The 13,936-nt window shown below is 39.4% G+C and overlaps 1 long non-coding RNA gene across 1 annotated transcript in view; it reads right to left on the reverse strand.

The window, feature by feature from the left end:
* Positions 1 to 527: 527 nt before the first annotated feature.
* LOC140705517 (uncharacterized) overlaps positions 528 to 13,936 on the reverse strand; it is a 68,327-nt gene continuing 54,918 nt past the window's right edge. Inside the window, exon 3 of the long non-coding RNA XR_012084913.2 lies at positions 528 to 707. This is a non-coding gene — a long non-coding RNA (uncharacterized LOC140705517). The remainder of the gene's footprint in view (positions 708 to 13,936) is intronic.

Raw genomic sequence — 13,936 nt, forward strand, 5'->3', positions numbered from 1 at the left:
CTAGTTGGAAAGGGAGAGACTGTAGTCCGTGGCAGAGCACATTCCTTGCATGCAGGTGTTTTTCATTTTTTAAATTGTTATTTTTAATAACTTGGGATAGGGTAAGGGATACAAAGGGTAAAGGGAAGAAAGGTTGGGGTTATGAGGAAGAGGAGACACAAAAATATATTAACATCCATTCTATTCACATTATCATCCCAAAATTCCATTTCCGCTTTTCTACTCTTTTCTGCCTTCTAGATTTTAATCCACATTTTTTTCTATATTACATTGTTTGGTGATTCTAACCATTTTTAAAATGTCCCATCTTTCAGTTGCCTTTTACAAAGGACAGTGCTTCATTACTTCTGATAGTATGTCCATTTCTGCCGTTTCTCCTGTCTTCTCTATCAGATCTTCTTGTTTCGGTATCATCAGACTTTTCCAGTTTTTAGCATATAAAATTTCTAGCTGCAGTAACTATATATGTAGCTATAGCCTTCTTCCCTTGATGTTGGGAAAGTGTGAAGGCAAGAGGAGAAGGGGACGACAGAGGATGAGATGGTTGGACAGTATCATCGAAGCAACCAAGATGAATTTGACACAACTACGGGAGGCAGTGGAAGATAGGAGGGCCTGGTGTGCTCTGGTCCATGGGGTCACGAAGAGTCGGACACGACTAAACGACTAGATGACGACGATAGCCTTCTTTGCTTCATCTATATTATCTGGTATCATAGACAATAAAAACAATTCTGGTGTTAGTGGGACCTTACACAGCAATATTTGTTGGAATACCAAATGCACCTCTTTCCAATATTGTTTCGCTGCTTTGCAAGTCCACCACATATGATAATAACTTCCCACATGTGCTTCATACATCATGCAGTTGTTTTTCATGTTCAGTCCTGGGATGTTATGGTAGGCCTGTTTGACAAGCAGCTTCTAGTCAGTGTGGCCAGTACTGGGTGTGAGAGACCCATCAACATTTTGAAGCCATCTCCTATCTTCCTGGATATACAGACATTTATGATATATATTTCTGACCCACTGCAATCCTGAAATCAAAGTAAAAGTATATTGCAGAGTGAATTCAGCTGTCTCAGTTATGTCTACCACTTCAATCAGCACTTCCTAGCAAAGATGGCAAAGTTAACAGGGGGAAAAAGTTCTTGTCAGTGAGCCCCGCAATCCAGTTCAGTAAAGTTTAATTGGAGGGGCAGATTTTTAATAGCCATCTTTATGCTAAATTGCCATTTAAGTTTCTTGACTATAATAAAATCTTACCATTAAAAAAAGAGAAGAGTACAAAAACCCCTGTCTTTATTTTATTCACCTCCCCACCCCACCATTCCATATTGAGCTTGGACAGAAGGAAACTGCTATATGAATTTCTGAAAGTCCATGTCCATTTCTGAAAAAACGCTTTCTTTTTCTCTCCAAATATTTATATATATTTTCTATTTTTCAGTAAAATTTCTAGAGATGCTTTGGAGTGAGGGAGGTCATGATTTACATTGTAATTCTGCACCCATGTAGCAAGAAGTAAACCCCACTGGATATAATAGGCTTACTTCAGAATAGATGTGCAAAGCATTGCCTAGTTAGAACTTTTAAACTAATAAAAATTGAATCTGTTACATAAATATCTGCATTAGGCTATACCACAAGTCCCTCCCACCTGTTACATACTCATAATTAATTAACCCACAATGGTATATTCATTTACCTGGTAGTAAGTCAGACTGAACTCAGTAGAATTAACCTCTGAGTAGATACACAAAAGATTGTGCTTAATCCCCAGTTACTCCATAAGGATGCACTTCACTTTCAATCTTACAGATGTGAGTGCATCTGCCTATATCTTGTCTTCAAGCAGGACAAGGCAACATCTCTGAGGGAAAGGGGTCAAATTATATGGGATTACATCTGGTTGTAGAAAGATATTTGCTGCATAGCAGACAGCAGATGCCCTTGCACAGGAAGGGATAGCTGGTACCCAGACAGTTTCCTGTGGGAAGGAGAAACCCACAACTAGCTGAGACACAACATTCAATGTGACCAAGCCTGGTCCACTATCAGTGCAATCAGATGGGGAAATAGCTCACTCTGGGGCCATTTTGGATCCTTTTTGGTATGGTCCAGCGCAGGTTATTTCCCAGTGATCACAAGATATACAGGCAGTAGAGCTCCTGCCTGACCCTCGTCCATGCTCAAGTTGGACCTTTTTTGCTCCAGTAGCAGGGGCATTCTGTTTGAAGGTTGGACTGCAGTGATATAATAGCCTGAATCATATTGCTGAGTTGAACACAAAGGCTTGTCATATTCGTAACTTTTCAGTGATCCAGCAAAAGAATCACACGACTGAGAACTTTGTACCTATGAATGGATAGTTACTTTTTCCATTTTCCAGTTTTGCTCTGTGCACTCCCTTTTAATCCAAGGCTCCTTTCCTGTCAGTATTAATTTTTAGTGATTGCTTGAATTACCTTCTTCTTAGTGGCAAATTGCCACTTACTAAAGTGATACTGGTTGTGTTACTGGTATTTGCTCATTTTGCTCTGCGCACTCCCTTTTATTTATTTATTTATTTATTTATTTATTTATTTATTTATTTATTTATTTATTTATTTATTTATTTATTTATTTATTTATTTATATCCCGCCTATCTGGTCTTGCGACCACTCTAGGTGGCTTCCAATACAACATAAAACAGCAAATAAAATAGCACAAAAATTATTACATAAATAAATTCCATTCCAATTTATGAGATGGGAAAAATAAAGTAAAAAAAAAAAATACAGAAAGAAGAAGAAAGCAAGAAGAAAGGTCAAGTACTGACTGGAGGGAAGGCGTGAATAAACATCCATGTTTTTAATTGATTTTAAAAGATACCCAGCGTAGGGTCTGTGTGAATCTCCAGAGGAAGATTGTTCCAGAGGTGAGGAGCTACTGCCGAGGAGACCAAACACAAGTGGAAATTCACCCAGAAATGCAATCAGCACCTCATTAATGAATGGCCAAGACTTAACACAATTTCCCTAATGCTAGCACATGATCAACAATAGGATTTGGGCCAATAAATAATATTATACGTTGTATGTATATGTCTAACAGTTAAATGAACATTCTTGCCCTTTATTAAAGGTGCCAACTTCAAAGAGCTTGTAGACTAACCATTGGCAATGAAAGAGAAAACAAAAGACAGCGAGGAAAGGTAAGAAACGACAAAAGATAACAGTATCTTCATAGCTATATGGAAAGATGCCCAGCTTGAAATGTGTATAACATCCGGTATTTCTGGCATAAACATCAGAAAGAAACTACACTGATGGTTGCAGATGAATAGTGAAAATAAAAGTTTATACAGCCAAACATCATTTTTATGAGGTATCTTCAAGGTGCCAAATACATTAATGCCTGCGCTGAACTCTGTGGGTTGTGTTTCAAAAATCAATGGTAAATACTGACATTTAAAAGCTTACTACATGGCATGGAAAACTACAAATAGAATCTATTGTCTGGATCTTCATGCTTATAGCCACATAAGCACAGAAATTATATGGCCCCAGATTATAGCGGTATACGTCTCTATGGACTGGCAAGGCATGTAAAACAACATTGTCACTCACTGGGAACTGAGAGTGTACACAAGAACATGGGAACATATGCCTGTTCACATGCAGCTACCATCAACCCTAGCCTGCTCATCTTCTGCAGACTAGGGTTGATGGGAGTTGAAACTTGACAGCATCTCACTCCAGCTGTACCATATAGGTGACATTTCACTACTGCTGCATACTGGAAAGAAAGTCTTTGTTCACCATTGGTGATCTTTACAATGGGGATTTTTCAAAAAAGCTTTGGGACATCTGGGAGTTCTCCAAAAGCCAGCCTGAAACTCGTCCATATAGAATATTTCACAGAATATTTCACACATAGAGAAAAACCAGGTTCTATTGACCATAACTCCTTCATGGATTGCTGCCTTGTTGCTCCTTCATGGATTGCTGCCATCATGGAATGATGCACATGATAAAGGACAAAAATGGGAGGGACCTAACAGAAGCAGAAGACATCAAAAAGAGGTGGCAAGAATACATAGAGGAATTATATCAGAAAGATTTGGATATCCCGGACAACCCAGACAATGTAGTTGCTGACCTTGAGCCAGACATCCTGGAGAGTGAAGTCAAGTGGGCCTTAGAAAGCCTGGCTAACAACAAGGCCAGTGGAGGTGATGGCATTCCAGTTAACTATTTAAAATCTTAAAAGATGACGCTGTTAAGGTGCTACATTCAATATGCCAACAAGTTTGGAAAACTCAACAGTGGCCAGAGGACTGGAAAAGATCAGTCTACATCCCAATCCTAAAGAAGGACAGTGCCAAAGAATGCTCCAACTACCGTACAATTGCACTCATTTCACACGCTAGCAAGGTTATGCTCAAAATCCTCCAAGGTAGGCTTCAGCACTATGTGGATCGAGAACTCCCAGATGTACAAGCTGGATTCTGAAAGGGCAGAGGCACTAGAGACCAAATTGCTAACATGTGCTGGATTATGGAGATGCACATGATAAAGGACAATGCATTGACTATGCAAAAGCCTTTGACTGTGTGGACCACAGCAAACTATGGCAAGTCCTTAAAGAAATGAGAGTGCCTGACCACCTTATCTATCTACAATATGTGGGACAGGAAGCAACAGTTAGAACTGGATATGGAACAACTGATAGATAAGGTGCCTGACCACCTTATCTATCTACTATATGTGGGACAGGAAGCAACAGTTAGAACTGGATATGGAACAATTGATTGGTTCAAAATTGGGAAAGGAGTATGACAAGGCTGTATATTGTCCCCCTGCTTATTTAACTTATATGCAGAATACATCATGCGGAAGGCTGGACTGGAGGCATCCCAAGCCGGAATTAAGATTGCCGGAAGAAATATCAACAACCTCCGATATGCAGATGATACCACTCTGATGGCAGAAAGTGAAGAGGAATTAAAGAACCTCTTAATGAGGGTGAAAGAGGAGAGTACAAAAAACAGTCTGAAACTCAACATCAAAAAACCTAAGATCATGGCCACTGGTCCCATCACCTCTTGGCAAATAGAAGGGGAAGATATGGAGGCAGTGACAGATTTTACTTTCTTGGGCTCTATGATCACTGCAGATGGTGGCAGCAGCCACGAAATTAAAAGACACCTGCTTCTTGGGAGGAAAGCGATGACAAACCTTGACAGCATCTTATGAAGCAGAGACATCACCTTGCCAACAAAAGTCAGAATAGTGAAAGCTATGGTTTTTCCTGTTGTGATGTATGGAAGTGAGAGCTGGACCATAAAGAAAGCTGACCACCGAAGAATTGATGCCTTTGAATTGTGGTGCTGGAGGAGACTCTTGAGAGTTCCCTGGACTCCAAGGAGAACAAACCTATCAATTTTAAAGGAAATCAAAACAGAGTGCTCATTGGAAGGACAGATTCTGAAGCTGAGGCTCCAGTACTTTGGCCATCTCATGAGAAGAGAAGACTCCTTGGAAAAGACCTTGATGTTAGGAAAGTGTGACGGCAAGAGGAGAAGGGGACGACAGAGGATGAGATGGTTGGACAGTGTCATAGAAGCAACCAAGATGAATTTAACACAACTACGGGAGGCAGTGGAAGATAGGAGAGCCTGGCGTGCTCTGGTCCATGGGGACACGAAGAGTTGGACATGACTAAACAACCAGACGACGATTGACAATAAAGCAGATTGTTTCCAAAATGAATAGATGGAATGGATAAGAAACAAGATAAGAGATATGTTAATGTATGGACTGAACCATTGTCATGTATGAAATAAACTGTAATCTGGGCACAAGCATACTTAGAGTTCTGGCAGTCAATAGATTAAGAAAGGAACCATTCATGCACCTGATTTCTAACTGTTATAAACTGGCACAACAGGTGAATGCATGTTGTGTTAATGTGCTCTGAATAGAGCTCTTGGAACAACATCTAGTGTGGCTGAGAAGGCCAATTTGAGAGTGAGAATCCCTTCTACACTGAAGAGAAATACAATCTGTCCCCTGTCCAGCTCCCTGATTTTGCTGGTTTCAGGACTGCCTCTTTGCCTCGGCCTGCTGAACAAGTGTCTCTTCAAATTGGGAGAGGCTGTGATGCACCGCCTGCCTCCAGGCTGAACGCTCAGATGTCAAACTTTCCCATCTGTTGATGGGAAAGGCCTTCAGATCACGCTGGAAGATATCCTTGAATTACAGCTGTGGTCTCCCTCTGGGGCTTTCCCTGCACTAATTCTCCATACAGGAGATCTTTCAGAATCTGACTGTCAGCCATTCTCATGACATGTCTGAGCCAACGTAGATGTCACTGTTTCAGTAATTTATACATGCTAAAAATTCCAGCTCGCTCTAGGACTACTCTATTTGGAACTTTGTCCTGCCAGGGGGCACCAAAAATGTGACAAAGACAACGCATATGGAACGTGTTCAGCTTCCTCTCCTGCCGTGCACAAAGGGTCCAGGACTCACTGCAGTACAGGGGTGTGCTCAGGACACAGGTTCTATAGACCTGGATCTTGGTATATGCCATCAGCTTCTTATTAAGCTATACTCTCTTTGTGAGTCCAGATAACATGGTAGCTGCTTTGCCAATGTGTTTATCCAGCTCGACATCTAAGAAGAGAGTGTCAGAGATAGTTGAGCCAATGTACACAAAGTCATGAACAACCTCCAATTCTTGTGTAGAGTGGTAATAGGGGAAGTGAGTCCATGCCCTGGCCCATGACTTCTGTTTACTTCAGGCGGATTGTTAATCCAAAGTCTTGGCAGGCCTTGCTAAAACAGGTCATAAGTTGTTGGCCTTCAGCAGAATGGGTGACAACAGCTGCATCATCGGTGAAGAGGAAGTCCCACATGCATTTCAGCTGGACTTTGGTCTTCACTCTCAATCTAGAGAGATTAATAAGCTTTCCATCTGATCTAGTCTGGAGATAGACTCCTTCTGTTGCAGTTTCAAAGTCATGCTTCAGTATGACAGCAGAAAAGATCCCAACCAAGGTCTGCATGAGGACACAGCCCTGTTTCACTCCACTTCGGATGTCAAAGGGATCTGATGTTGAGCCATCAAAAACTACAGTGCCTTTCATTTACTCATGAAAGGACCTGATTATGTTAAGGAGTCTAGGTGGACATTCAATCTTGGGAAAGATTTTAAAAAGGCCATCCCTGCTAGCCAGATCAAAGGTCTTTGTGAGATCTATGAAGGCGACAAAGAAATTTTTTTTTTTTGGACTTATATACTGCCCCATAGTGCTACAAGCACTCTCCAGGCGGTTTACAATTTCATTATACAGGCTACACATTGCTCCCCCAGCAAGCTGGGTACTCATTTTACCGACCTCGGAAGGATGGAAGGCTGAGTCAACCTTGAGCCGGCTACCTGGGATTTGAACCCCAGGTCATGAGCACAGTTTTAGCTTCAGTACAGCGTTTTAACCACTGCGCCACGAGGCTCTTGGCTGTTGTTGTTCCCTACATTTCTCCTGCAACTGTTTGAAGGAAAATACCATGTCAATGGTGGATCTATTAGCTTGAAATCCACACTGTGATTCCAGATAGACTCTGTCTGCAAGCACCTGGAGTCTCTTCAGCATAACACGGGCAAGCAGCTTCCCTACAACGCTGAGAAGAGAGAGGCCATGGTAATTATTGCAGTCGACCCTGTCTCCTTAGTTCTTATACAACTTGACAATGTTTGCATTCTTCATGTCCTGTGGTACTCAACCTTCTCTCCAGCAAAGACAAAAGATTTCATATGAATAAAGTATATGGAAATGGAAAAAAAAAAGATAGCAGCAAAGCATTTTAATTATAAGACCAGATTGTTCTTGTTTGTAATTTCCCATATTAGATTTTCTGCTCCTGACTGAGGGTAGAAAAAAAAAACATTAGAGATAACCATAGTTAGAGCTGAAAGCACATCACTGTGGCAGAGAGGTGGATTGAGGCAATCTTCCCCTGTTTGTGAAATCAGACTTCAAGAGTATTCTGAAGACTGATCATCAAACAAAAGCAAGCTAATTTGTAAACTCCTGGAGATAAGAGAAGCTCATGTCACTCAGATACTGACATTAGTTAAGAACATTCTTTTCCTAGTCATGGGCTATTTCTAATGTTTGTTATTGGCCTCAGGATATTCTGTTTTTTCTTTGACACAATATGGTAAATGATCTGCACTTATACTATAATGTGAAATGAATGAAGACAAATTAGCATTAGCAAATGCATTTTATAAACAATGAAGTACCACTTTACATTGAACTACATGTTTAATATATAAAATTTGGCAAGCCAATTACAAGTAGACATCATAACTATACACTGCAAAAGCAGGAACTCTGGGGACAATCCACTGGCATTCTTTCTTTGATAAACTATCAGTTTCAGCCATTTTAACTATGGAGCTAATTCCAGAAATATAGTTTAGTTCTCTAAGTTCTCCTTAAGGCATAGTGATTCATCAATTCCTCTTGATGTTAATAAGTTCTTTTTACTGGATCCCATGTTCTGTATGCACATAAATGTAAGGTCAAACCTGGGTGTAATGTTCTTGTTTAATTAAAATACAACTTTAGGAAAGTGAAAATGAGATACACAACATTCAGTTTAGGTATCAAGGATTCTGTAGAAGTATCATACTTTTAAAAGTTCCCTCCGGCAGAAATATGGTCTGTAACTGAGAGGTTGTGACAGCTTTCATGTAACAGATTAGAAGAACACATAATTTCATTTGAAGCTGTTAAAAAGCCTAATCCACATTTCCTGTTAGCTAATTAAATTTCTTGTCCAGACTCAAAGGGTGCTTCCAGATGAACTTTTTAGAGCTATAGCAGCATTATTTAAATTGAAACAATGTGTCTCCTGTTTCAATTAGCCCACATGACTAATGGGCCTGAGTAGTGTCATCCCCCACACCTTGTCACTGTCGACATCTTTGTTTGTTTTGATGCAAATTGTTCTTGAGTAGAGACATTTAGTGCTATTTTCTTCTCTCAGTTGCTTACTCTGTCCATATGGGCCCCTGAACCAGATACTGTATATAGAACTTGTTTTGCATGTGTTGATAAGTCTTATTGTGGTGCACATAATTAAACTTCTCCTCTCTATTTTATTCTGAAAACTAATCTCTGCTGTAGGTTGAGATGAGAACTACTTCCGTGCCCACCCACCCCGGTTGTTGGAGTTTCAGTAGGTTACTGTATTCATGCTTTGGAGCAAATGTAGTAGCATTGGGAAAGAGAAAGAAGAACTTAGAAAAGACACTGCTAGCTGGGGAAAAATAGTCTCAAAAGTAACTTTTCCTAACTTTGGGGGGAAAATTGATAATATGTTCATGGGTATTGCAAGCTATCCTAAATGTATATGCACAAACGTACAATACACTTGTAAACATGCGGTGTGGAAGGAATTCCCATCTATAGGTACAGCAAACAGAACAGTACAAACAGCAGCTGTCTCTAAAGTCCTCGAAAACAGCTTTAACCCCTGCTTCTTTTTCAGTTAAACCCATTTACAACAGCAGCCTTTTTTTTTTTGAAAGGCCTAATCATCTCTGTCAGGGGCAGAACCTTGCCAATATTCAAGGGTATTAGCCCCATAGCAAAAGAACAGCTGCTCAAATGTATTTCCCTAAACTATTTCTTTCTTTTTTTTTTATTCCCACAGTTTTCTAAGACTAGGAGTGCAAGCCCAACTGGCCAAGATGGCCAATGGTCAACAAAGCCAACATTAGGCCATCTGAAGCTGTTCTGAAACCCACACTTCTCATGTTTTAGACTCCTTTCAGAATGTAAAGAAACTGTAAAGGAATACAGTTAAATATCCCCCTCTAAGCACAGTGTTCCAAATACTTGAGCCTGGTCCCCCTCTTGAGAATGGTTGCAATAAAGGCATTATCTGCTTCTGCATTTGTATCGGGGGTTTTTTGGAGGGACCGCACAATCTTTTACTGATTTTTTTCCTTAGTTAAATGTGATTTCCTTGCCTTCCTATCTGCAGTATCTTTTAGTGATTCCTTGAACAACAGCAATAAAGAGCACTTGAAATGAATAGTATTCATTGCCTGCTACTTGTAAGGGCTTTCTTTCATCATCTCTCCTGAAGCTGGATAAACACTTACATACTTTTATTATCTGAGTTAACAGAACCTATCTCGGTTGTTCCCCAGCGTAAGCTCAGTAGACCTTATAAAAGACTTAGGAGACCCGATATCTGCTTCAGCAGTATTACACACTAGACCAAATGAGATCCAAAATTAATCACAAGTTCATTTCCCCCATAACATAGTTTTTAATAGCTGCTGATGAAGAGGAAATTTACTAGGCAAACTTTTTATTACATGTTAGGAGTGATTTTGCCTACCAAATTTCTGCTTGCCATCCAACTCTTGGAGGAACAGAAAATCCTGCCATAAAACAAGTTAACACCAATAGTTCCAAAGGCTGGATATCTTTTCCTGACTCCAATATATGAATTCCTCATACTGTATTTGGAATACGAGGTTTGAGTGAAGGAAGCTGCATTCTGGAATAATGTGACGACGTGCAGAAGCAGAGCAAGAGATACTATGTAGGGAAGAAGAATTAGACATTTAAAATAGGTTTCTTTGTGGGGGAAAGTGATTTTCTTTCTTTGGAAATACACGATAGTGCACTACACTGAGATATAAAAGAAGACTATGGACTTCCTACAAATTAAAGTGTTGACTTTCATTATTAACCATGACTTCTAGTCAGTTAAATGTTTAATCCAATTATTGAAAGTAAATACATTTGTGCATATGTATAAATATGAACAGGAACCAAGATGGTTATTTTACTAACAGAACTGCTCCTACCAATTGAATCAGTATGGATTAGTCATAGGATTTTATATATATAAAATGTCAGGCTGGAGATAGGGAGGAGGAGGATGGGAGAAGACCTGAAAAAAGGGAAAGAATTGGAGGAGGAAGGGAGGGAAAGTATTCAAGTGTGGAAACTCAGTTTGGATTACATTCAAGGCAAAAGAAGAAAAGCAAGGTGTGCTGCTTATATACTGCCCCATAGTGCTTAAAGCACTCTCTGGGTTGTTTACAATTTTTAATTATGCAGGTTATACATTGCCCCCATCTCCCAGCAAGCTGGGTACTCAATTTACAGACCTAAGATAAATGGAAGGCTGAGTGACCTTGAGCTGGTTACCTGGGATTGAACCCAGGTTGTGAGCATAGTTTTGCTTGCAGTGCTGCAGTTTAACCACTGTAACATGAAACTCCTTCAAGGGAAAATTAAAACAGGTATGGAAGCTTGGAGTGAGATCTATGGGGAAGTGCCATTACAATTCCAACCCAATCAACCTGAGTCACACATTGTTTGAATGAACCCTAAGTTAGACAACTGAGGGAGTGGGTTTGGGGTGTGTGTTACAGCACTGGTTCTTAACCTTGGGTTACTCAGGAGTTTTGGACTGCAACTCCCAGAAGCCTTCACCACCAACTGTGCTGGCTGGGGTTTCTGGGAGTTGCAGTTCAAAAACATCCGAGTAACAAAGGTTAAGAACCACTGTGTTACAGGATGGAAACTCAGTTTAAATTTTATATAAAATTAAAAGTACGTATCAATTATAATAAATGCATTAGAACTTTAATAGCTTTAAATTTAAGTTGGAATTTAAACCAACTTATGTTACTTTATCACAATGAAAACTGGAGAGAAAATTACTGACTGCAGAGTTCGTTCTTCTGCAGTCCCTGCTGTCTCTCCACCCCACCACCATATCTCTTGTGTGCTTGATTCATAAAAGCTTAAGTTTTGAATGCTGGTTTGGAGGAAAATATTATATATGCAGAATTGTTTGAAGAAGCTTAAATCATCTTTCTTCATGAAAGAGAAAACAATATATTCATTCTTAAAACAAAACAAAATAAAAAAACAAAAAGAAATGGAAATAAACTACATTTTTACACTTGTTCTACATTTGTCCAGCAAATACGGAGATGGTCTTAGATCTGTATTAGTGCAGAAACACATACAGAGTGGATAAAGCAGAGGAAATTCATTTCTTATGGACTTGACCTTCCTCTGGGTCTTGCTTGATCTAATTTCACCTTCTGTTACAAATCTTGGGTTTCTTTCTGATCTGAATTCATCCTTTGAGGATAATATAATGATATTACCAAAACATTACTTTACAGCCTGGAAATAGCTTTCATTTCAGATTTAATGCTATTATACGGAATTAGAAAAGCTTTTGCTTGCTTTGTGTCCTGTAGACCTTTGATATGTCACAAAGGTTATTTGACATCTTGAAGCAGGATTGGAATTGTTGCAGTGCTGTACTCGTCTTCTCTTATATGTAATCACTCTAGTTATTTAAATATTCTCTCTATTTTCATTGGACCTGTAGTGAAATCTCAGCTTGATTTTTTAAAGACCCCGTGGATTAGCAGAAGGTTACTGAAGTAAATAGGAATCATTCTGCTAGCCTAATTACTTTACACCATGCAATGATTTAGTCTGCTGCATCCAGAAATCCCTGTTAGAGCTAGTGGGGGACAGGATTTTATGGGAAATACTCCATTTGGTGGAGACCAGGAGCTGGCACATTCTCTTAATGCAATAGATGAATCAAGAGGCTTTACATGTTTGCTCTGAAGATTTTTCCCAGCATGTCAGTTTCTGGATGTCTGTCATTTAATTGCTTCTAGCAAAGTATAATATTATTCATAAAAGAGTCTGTTGCTAAAACCTGGTAGAAAATGCATGGCACATTTCCTTTATGTTATCAAGAACTTAAAAGGGGATGGGAGAGAGAGTATAAGTATATATGGCCTTCAGAGTGCTGTCCTCTGAAGATGCCGGCCACAGAGACTGGCGAAACATTAGGAAGAACAACCTTCAGAACACGCCCAAAGAGCCCGAAAAACCCACAGCAACTATATATGGCCTTGTTGGAATAAGAATGAGATGACAAAACCTCTCCCTCTAAGATGGGAATTTCAAACTAAAATGGATACATTTTAAAATTACTTTAAACATTCAGTACTGTTTTGAATTTTTAGGACAGAATTTGTTCACTCCAGTCTGTTGCACACGGGGTGAATGCTTTCAGCTCTTGCACAAGAAGATATTTAGGGCCTTCTGGTGCAAGCATGATTTGCAATCACAATAGCAAATCACAGAACATGAGGAACACTGAGGGCTGAGTGTAATACTCTGTTCATGTTGCTGCAGAATACTAGCCACCATTTGTTCTGTTGTGGTTTAACATGACAACCTTCTGTTATGTTTTCATATGCCCCTGCATTTATCTATTTCCCCCCCTCCTATACCTCTTTTAATTTTGCTGAGAGCTGCCTGGGGCCTTAATGGTAGGGGTGTACCATTGTTTCATCCTTGCAAGTGAGACTGAGAAACTGCTACATTCTTCTCCTCAAGGAGAGGATAGTGAAGAATTTGTAGGCATTCTTTATGTCACTTTTACAGCAGCAAAGATGTCATTTTCTACAAATCATCCAGGATTTTGTTTCATTCTGTACTTTGCAAAATCGGCTCTGTTGGTTTTTTCCCCCAAGGAAATTTACATATTTTAAGCATTGTATGATTGTATGTACAGTAGTTTTCTGTAAAATAAATAAATAAATACATGAAAAAATAAATAAAACCAACCAGTCTTTCTGTCCTTGCTTTAGAATACCTTATCAAGTTTTCTTGGGAAGTCAAGATAGACTAAATAGAATATTGCTCATCCTAGGTTTCTGTTCTGTGAATGATCTAGGATATAAATCAAATATCTATTTGATATAAATTGAGCAAATATCTATTTGATGCAAGTATCTAGCATAAAAGTATGTTCATCAGATGGCACCTTTCTGACAACTCCCTCAGACCAGCCATTTGAAAACTGT

This window comes from Pogona vitticeps, chromosome 3, assembly GCF_051106095.1.
Source record: "Pogona vitticeps strain Pit_001003342236 chromosome 3, PviZW2.1, whole genome shotgun sequence".
Classification (NCBI taxonomy): domain Eukaryota; kingdom Metazoa; phylum Chordata; class Lepidosauria; order Squamata; family Agamidae; genus Pogona; species Pogona vitticeps.